This window comes from Ambystoma mexicanum, chromosome 3q (assembly GCF_040938575.1).
Source record: "Ambystoma mexicanum isolate Mex_15411 chromosome 3q, UKY_AmexF1_1, whole genome shotgun sequence".
NCBI classification, from domain to species: domain Eukaryota; kingdom Metazoa; phylum Chordata; class Amphibia; order Caudata; family Ambystomatidae; genus Ambystoma; species Ambystoma mexicanum.
The window spans coordinates 195,807,773-195,816,360 of record NC_090926.1 but is presented as its reverse complement, the minus strand read 5'-3'; positions in this window follow the sequence as shown (position 1 = coordinate 195,816,360).

Here is an 8,588-nt window from a genome sequence, read left to right as displayed (position 1 = left end):
GGTTGCTGTGATTCCTAGGAGCTTGTCACTCGGGATGATTGATATTGGGTCAGGGGGTCTGATACCCTTGCTCTTCCACCCCCATACGGGAAAGGGCATCGGCCTTCCTGTTTTTCACCCCTGGTCGAAATGTAATCACGTAGTCATATTCAGCAAAAAAAAAAGAGCCCAACGTAGTTGTCGTGAGGATTGGGCCTTTGCCGTTTTTAGGTATTGGAGGTTCTGGTAGTCAGTTATTACGGTGATTGTGTGTCTGGCACCCAAGAGGTAGTGCCGCCATGCCTTAAAGGCTGACTTAATGGCCAAGAGTTCTTTGTCTGTGATAGCGTAATTGAGTTCAGGGAGTGTGAATTTAAGTGACCAGAAGGCAACAGGTGTAACTGGCCCGGTTCGGGGTCCTTTTGTGAGAGGACGGCTCCCATAGCCATGCTTGAGGCGTTCGTTTCCACCAGGTATGGGAGATCAGGGCGAGGGTGGCGTAAGATTGGGGCAGATGTGAATCTTGTTTTGAGTTCCTGGAAAGCCTCCTCGGCTTCTGTTGTCCACTGGAACTTTTTGTTGCTTTTCCTTAGTAATGACGTGATGGAATGCACGATTTGCGAAAATCCTGGGATGAACCGGTGGTAGAAGTTTGCAAAACCCAGCATACTTTGAACCCCCTTGAATGAATTTGGGGATGGCCAGTTCAGGATAGCATCTACCTTGTGTACATCCATTCGGATTCTATTCGGGCTGAGAATAAAGCCCAGGAATTCCACCTCGGAGACGTGGAATGAACACTTTTCGAGCTTGGCGTAGAGCTGGTGTTGACGGAGTTTCTCCAATACGGATTGGATGTATTTAACGTGGTCCTACTTTGATGCGGAACATACTAGGATATTGTCGATGTACACTAGAGCACAGACATCAATCAATTCCCGTAGGACATCGTTCATGAAGTATTGAAATGCAGCCGGCGCGTTGCAAAGGCCAAAGGGCATTACTTGATATTCATACAAGCCGTATTTGGTGCGAAAAGCGGTTTTCCATTCGTCCCCCTGTTTTACGCGAATAAGGTGATATGCCCCCCTCAGGTCTAGTTTTGTGTAGATTTGGACATCTTTGACTTGATCAAGCAATTCAGGGATCAGTGGCAGGGGGTAGCGATTTGTTATGGTAATCTGGTTCAGTGCGCGATAGTCGATGCACGTTCTCAAGTCCCCCTCCTTTTTCGGTACGAAGAATAGAGGACTGGCTGCTGGAGACTTCGAGGGACGGATGCACCCGTTGGCCAGGTATTGGTCAAGATAGGCCTTCAGGTGCTGGTTTTCTGGTTCAGTGAGTGCGTAAATTCGCCCACAAGGGATTTGTGCGCCGGGTATCAGGTCGATTTGGCAATCGTATGGTCTATGCGGTGGCAGGGTATTAGCCTGTTCTTTCTGAAAGACATCTTGAAAGTCCTGGTATTCACTTGGTAGGGTGCCGATTGCCACAGTTGCAAGCGTGGAGGTTCTGGTGCCTATTGGTTGTTTCTCTTGGCGATAACATGTGTGCGCGCAAATCTCAGGAAAGGCCAATTCTTTTGCTCGCCAATATATTCGAGGATTGTGAGCTACCAACCATGGCATTCCCAAAATCAACCGCAACTGTGGTGCCTTAATGAGGTCGAAAACGATAGATTCTTGGTGTCCATTCTGGCACAGAAGGGTTAAAGCTGCAGTGCATTGGGATACTGGACCAGAAGCTATTTCCGTGCCGTCGACAGTGGTAACAGTGTCGGTGGTTGATTTAGGGCGTAACGGAAGCCCCATCTTTGCCGTAAGATCCTGGTCGATGTAATTCCCAATGGCTCCACTGTCTATGTGCGCTCTTACTGCGTGCATCAGAGATGGTTGTTGGTGATTGATCAAGACCACAGATAGTGCAAAATGGGAGGTCTGTAGTTCACTTTCTTTGCTCGACAAGTGGACCCCTACACTTGCCGGGCTGGGGAGTTTTCCGATTCCTTGATGGTATCTTCCTTGTCCGTGGCCCCTACCGTCCTCCTCGGTAGCTTCACAGGGCCCTCTTTAAGGAAATGACCTGACCTTCCACAGTACAGACATAACTGCTGCTGTCTCCTTTTATCCCTTTCCGCTTTAGTCAAGGGGGATCTGACCCCCCCCCAATTTGCATTGGTTCTCCTGAAACTTCCGTTGTTCGGGCAGTATTTTCCTTTGAGTGCGCATACATAGGGTGAGGGTCCGGTCCTGCAACCTATGATCCAGTTGAACAACAAGGTCAATGAATTCTGAGCAGTCTTTCGGGGGGTTCACTACTTGTGCGAGAACATCCTTGAGCTCCCCCCGCAACCCGCAAAGAAATAACGTGATTCTCTTCTCCACTGGCCATTCTGCTTCAACTACGAGTCTATTGAATGTGGCTATGTATGTTAATAGGTCTTGATTCCCTTGGCGTAGGGACAGAAGTTCGTTGTCTAATGCCTGCCCATGAGCACGACGGGCAAACAGCTTTTCCATCTCCTGCTGAAAGCCCCTGAAGTCATGAAGCAAAGGGTCGTCTTGGGCCACAAAGGGTACATACCAGTCCGCGGCACTACCACTCAGGTAGGATAGCACAAAAGCGACCCGTGATTGGTCATTCGGAAAGGCCCCTGGGCTACAAAGGAAGTGCAGGCGGCACTGGTTCATGAACGTTGCAAACCTCTTGGGATCCCCCGTAAATCGTTCGGGCGGGCCAAGGGAACTGCCCCAGGAAGGGTTATCTGAACGGGATTGGCTGATGGCGCTGGCATCGAGGGCACGCTTCCCGGCAATGGTGCATGCCCTGCTTGTGACTGGAGAAGTTGCCGGTTTAAATCATCAGTGCGTTCTTTGGCTACTATCAGCTCTCTCCTCAGGGTGTTAGTCTCCTGCCTGGCTGCATGTACTTCGGAACGTAGCTGCCCCAACATGTGGGCTAACTGGTCGGTTTCTGACGTTTCCATGATGCACAGGTGGATTTTGATGTGAGGCTTCGCGTTCTGTGACGCCCACCTGGTATCCACAGGGACGTCACTCAGCCTGTTCTGACCTCTTACGACCTCAAACCCTTCCCTGGAGGCTATTCGACTGGAGACTGGGCCTGAAACACAGGATTCATAGAGTTTAACTCCCTATTGTCTGTGTGTTTGAACCCCTTCTTCCTTGGGGTCCAACCCTTCCCTTTGATCCACAGCTCACCTTGTTTTCTTGGATAGTGTGCTCCCCGTCCTGCTTTCAGCTCAGGGGCACGTTGATTGATGCGGGCTCGTTGCTGCCTAGTTACTTCACTGGCAAGAGTCCGACAGGTAAGTATAATGAGTCTTTTGAACAGTTCTCTAACTTCGTTCCTTTCCTTCCTTAGATGATGGGCGGCGTCCGAGGATGGCGGCGTGCTGCTGAGATGAGTAGCGCTGAAGGTGAGTGAGAGCGCGATGCACCCCTTTCATATTTGCATTGAACGGAGTTCTTTTTCTCTGTCTTTTAGGTGCTGCAACGTTTTCAGCGTGGATGCCGATTATGAAGAACAAATGCGGTGGGTAAGCGCGGTATGCAGCGCCTCTAGATGTTTCCATGCTAACCTGGAGTGTCTTTTCCCTCTTGCAGATGGATGAGAAGTTCTGGAGACAGAGTTCCCCCAGAACGGCTGGGATTCAGGTAAGCGTTTGAAGCTCGTACAGTATTTAAAAATAAGCGAAGATTTGCAGAATGCTTACTAATGCCTTTTTTCTCTTCTTTTCCCTTTTCCTTAGGAAGCGGCGTGCCGGGATGGGAATGACACCGCCGAAGATGCCAGCAGAACAGAAGGAGCGATGAATGATGGGCAGAAGCGCTGCAAGGTAAGGCTTTTCCTAACGGTGTTCTTGTTCTTGCAGGAGCTGAGCGCAGAAGAAAGATGCAGGCCTACTGGAGACCGATCCGAACATGGTGTCACGCTGCAGGTGCAGAAAACACAAAGCATGTTACTCAGCCTGGGTGCGGCTTAAATAGTCTCTGGGTATCCCAGGTGTCTCTGGGCTGAACCACACCCAAAAGACTAGACCGCACATGCAGTTCTGGGAACCAAAATATGTGGGTGCATCCATCTTGTCCCCATCAATGCACTACAAGTCCAATCACCAATGTTATCCTATGGGAGTGAGTGAGTCTGGTGCCACAAACTCCAAGTCTGACTCCAAGTGGGTCTTTGGAGGGATGGAGAGGCCCTTGAGGGCCATGTAGGTGATTGTGGCCTGGCTCCAGCCTAACATCTTGAGGGCTGGGGAACTGAGGGGCAGGAATCATGACACCCAGACAGTGCTCTACATGTGTTCTATGAACTATGTGTAATTTCAATGGTCTTCCTTTTGTATTGTGTGTTGTACTGCAACGTTTTACAATGTGCATGTGGTTTTTTTCATGTGTCTGAGACGTGCCCGTGTGAGAGGTGTGACAGATGGGTGGTGTTGTCAACATCATGAACATATATGGTGTTCATGTGTATGTGTCTATGATGTGACTGTGTGACTGGCCATCACTCCTGGATCGATGTAACAGGTGCATTTCAATGTGTGACCTAGTCTTGTTGCGTGATTTCTGTTGAGGGTACTCTGATGTGATAGCTCAGTGCACTGCTTGAGGTCTGTCAGGTGATGTGAGTGCATGACATGTGTATGGCCCATGACGCATGTGTGTGTAGCATGCGCAATTGATAGGTTGTGACAGTGCCATGTCCACGGATGTGATTGTCTGTTGTGAAGAATAGACATGTATGTGTATGTATGTGCATTGCATGTACCTGTATGTTGTGGAGGGTGATGATGGTTGTACCCTTTAGCGGTGTACTTCATGTGCATGTTTTTGGCACCAAATAAACATCGGTGCAGTAGCCTGATGTTTGTGTTCTATGTCTCCTTATCCACAGTTGCGTTGGAAGAAGAGGGTGGAGAAAGTGTTATGGAGCAAGGCAGCAGGGATGCCTCCACCGGGGCAAGACTCAAGGCCCAGTCATGCCCCCTGGACACGACATCTTCAGGGAACGAGGACGCTGGTGCCGCGTCTCAAACATCACCCACAGCTGCTCAGGGGAGGTCCAAGAGGGTGAAGGTGGATGTGGACTCCTCGGCAGCGGGGGGGGGAGCCAGGTGAGCAGACACAGGGGCCATCCATTGCGGAATACGATCAGGAGGCATCCAGGTTGGCGGAGAGGAGGAGAGGCCCGTATTAGCCCAGTCCATGGGGCACGACATGGGTTGTGAGGTGAGTGTGACTGCTGCAGTCCTGACCCAGGGGAATGAGGCTGTGCAGGTCACTGTGGAGGTACCTGTGCTAAATCCTGTCCCTGGGTCAGCGCCTGCAGCAGTATGCACCTGCCAGCATGCCCCAGGCTGGACCCATCCGCAAGTGTTGGTTGTTTCCACTCAGACCGACACTTCAATGTCTGCGGATGTTGCCATTTGGGACAGAGTGGAACCCCTAATAGTCTTTATCGAGAATCATACCAGCGTCATTCGTGATGATGTCCAGGCTTGCACTCGTGTGCTTTCACATCATCACAATGACGTCTGGTAACTCCTGAACTGGCTAGTAGCATTCCTGGTCTCGAATGTGCTGCATTGGCTGGCTGCTAATGCAAACCCTCCTCTTCTTGCTTCTCTGTGCGCCAGTCGTATTCCTGGGTGCCTTCCGGCCCAGATACCACCAGGGGCCCCTGTACACCAGTCCCACCCACGTCGGCCCGTCTGGTGGAGCTAACATCCTTGCATGAGTTGGTAGTCGACAGTGGATCAGCCGAGGTGGTCACCATGCCGATCCAGGGAACGACGGGAGCAATGGCAATGGAGGGAGAGCAGGCACCCAGGAGCAGGGCACGGGCCCAACACCCCAGGTGATGTCATCATTCTGGAGGGTGTCCACACGAAGCAGGCACTCGGCGATTTGGAAGCAGCAGGTTCAAAGTATGAAGCTATTGTACTAAAGGCATCCCATCTCAAGGAGGCAGGTATCTGGCATCAGGCAGGACGCAAATGTGGACCTCAGAACGAGGATGTCTTCCATGTTAGTGCGATACAGGCAGCGAATTCGGACAGGGAGGAAGCAGGCTCTGGAGGCAAGGGTCACCATGGCCAGGGGGGAGATTGCACTGCATCGGGCAAGGAGGCGGGCTGACATCCTCGAGGATACTTGCAGGGAGTCGGAGGGGATGGAGAGGTCCATGCTGGTGTCCCTGCAAGCCCTCAAGGAGAGAGCAGAGGCCCGCCTGGGGGAAGCGGATGCAGTGTTCAATGATGCCCTGGCCCAGACATTGAGGGACATTGGTGACAAGGAGGACTAGCCCGCTGCCTTTGTACATAGTTTTTTATATGTAAGTTTCCGTTGATTTTTTCATTATTTGGAGCTTGGCAATGGCTGGACAGCAGGCACTCAAATTTGGAGCTTGGATTTTGGACATTACTCAATTTTTTTGTACATATTTATGTGTAGATTTCCTTTTTTATTTATTCATTTTTTAATTTTGAGTGGACTCTGGACTATCCTCCATTTTTTTTGCATATAGTTTTTTTACTGTGTGTTTTATTGATCATGTTCACCATGCTTTTTTGGTTTTATTGTAGATATTTTTATTCACATGTACATTTTTTAATTTCCTATGTTAACATGGTTATTTTTTGGAATTTCATTTACAGTCTGTATGCAATTAATACAACTGTTAAATATATTTATTTTTTTATCTCACAGTCATTGGCATAGTTTATTTTGCTGTGTGCCGGTTTGGTAGTCCATTTAGTAGCCCTGATTCTGACCATTGTTAGTCATGTGTGTGGTTCCTTACATGCATGTGTCATGTTCCCGGTTTTTTTGTGGCTGACCGGTGATGGTGTGTGAAGTGGGAGTTTAGGTGTGCACTGTCAAATGGGATTTGTTTTTACATGTGCAGCATCACTGTGTATTAACTCTCAATGTGTTTGGGAGGGAGGCGGTGGGGTGACTGTAGGGGTGTTACATGTTCATGATATTGGTACATGATTTGCTTGATGCTGTGTCAAACCCATGTATTGTGTTTCCATTCACCAGCATGATTTTGTTCAGTAATCATTATCTCATGTGTTGGTCGACCTCTTGCACTGGGATACAATATTGACATTTCTTTGTATTTACACATTGATGCCCAATGCAGCTGTCTTGGTGCATGGTGCACTGTGTGATTGCCATGTCCTTCACACATGGGCGGACCAGTGATGTGTTTATTAGGGATTCTCTTCTAGTAATAGCAGCTCAATGAGGCTCAGGCTGTGAGACACCTGGCCAGTGTTTGTTCATGTGGCACACATTGAGGGTGGTTTTGATTCGGTCATTGTAGAACTATTTGTCCCTGGGAATTGATCCCATGACATTGTCACATGGCCAGCAGGGCCTCAATTTGACATTCACTTTATACATTTGTATGTTGGGAGATGGATGTGGACAGCAATTGTTTTTGATCAACTGCCACACTCATGGATGTGGCCCGGGGAATGCATTCTTTTTTGTTGCAGGATACATGTTCCTGTGGATATTGTGGCTGGTGTCACAACAAGGTAGTCAAGTTGCATGACACACAATTGAAGGAGTGATGATGTGTCACTATGTCAGGGTACTTCATGCAGGTGATGTCCCATTTGGAGGGTGCTGCCTGCAGGGTGGGGTCATGGGTGATGGGGGCTGGGGTATCCCATGTGGAGGGGGCTGCCTGCAGGGTGGGGTCATGGGTGATGGGGGTTGGAGTGGGGGTGTCCCGTCTGGAGGGGGCTGCCTGCAGGGAGGAGTCACTGGTCATGGGTGCTGGGGTGTCCCGTCTGAAGGGGGCTGCCTGCAGGGTGGGGTCACTGGTGATGGGGTGTCCTATCTGGAGGGGACTGCCTGCAGGGTGGGGTCATGGGGGATGAGGGCTGGGGTATCCCATGTGGAGAAGGCTGCCTGCAGGGTGGGGTCATGGGTGATGGGGTCTGGGATATCCCATGTGGAGGGGGCTACGTGCAGGGTGGAGACACGGGGGATGGGGTCTGGGAGATCCCATGTGGAGGGGCTGCCTGCAGGGTAGGGTCACAGGTGATGGGGCTTGTGATGGCGTGTCCCATCTGGAGGGGCTGCTTGCAGTGTGGGGTCACAGGTGCTGAGGTGTCCCGTCTGGAGGGGGCTGCCTGCAGGGTGGGGTCAGAGGTGCTGGGGTGTCCAGTCTGAAGGGGGCTGCCTGCAGGGTGGGGTCACGGGTGAGGGGGGCTGGGGTAACACATGTGGAGGGGGCTGCCTGCAGGGTGGGGTCACGGGTGATGGGGGCTGCGGTATCCCATGTGGAGGGGGCTGCCTGCAGGGTGGGGTCACGGGTCCTGGTTGCTGGGGTGTCCCATCTGGAGGGTGCTGCCTGCAGGGTGGTGCCACAGGTGCTGTGGTGTTCCATCTGAAGGGAGCTGCCTGCAGGGTGGGGTCATGGTTGATGAGGGCTGGGGTATCCCATGTGGAGGGGCTGCCTGCAGGCAGGGGTCACGGGTGATGGGGTGTCCCATCTGGAGGGGACTGCCTGCAGGGTGGGGTCATGGGTGATGGGGTCTGGGATATCTCATGTGGAGGGGG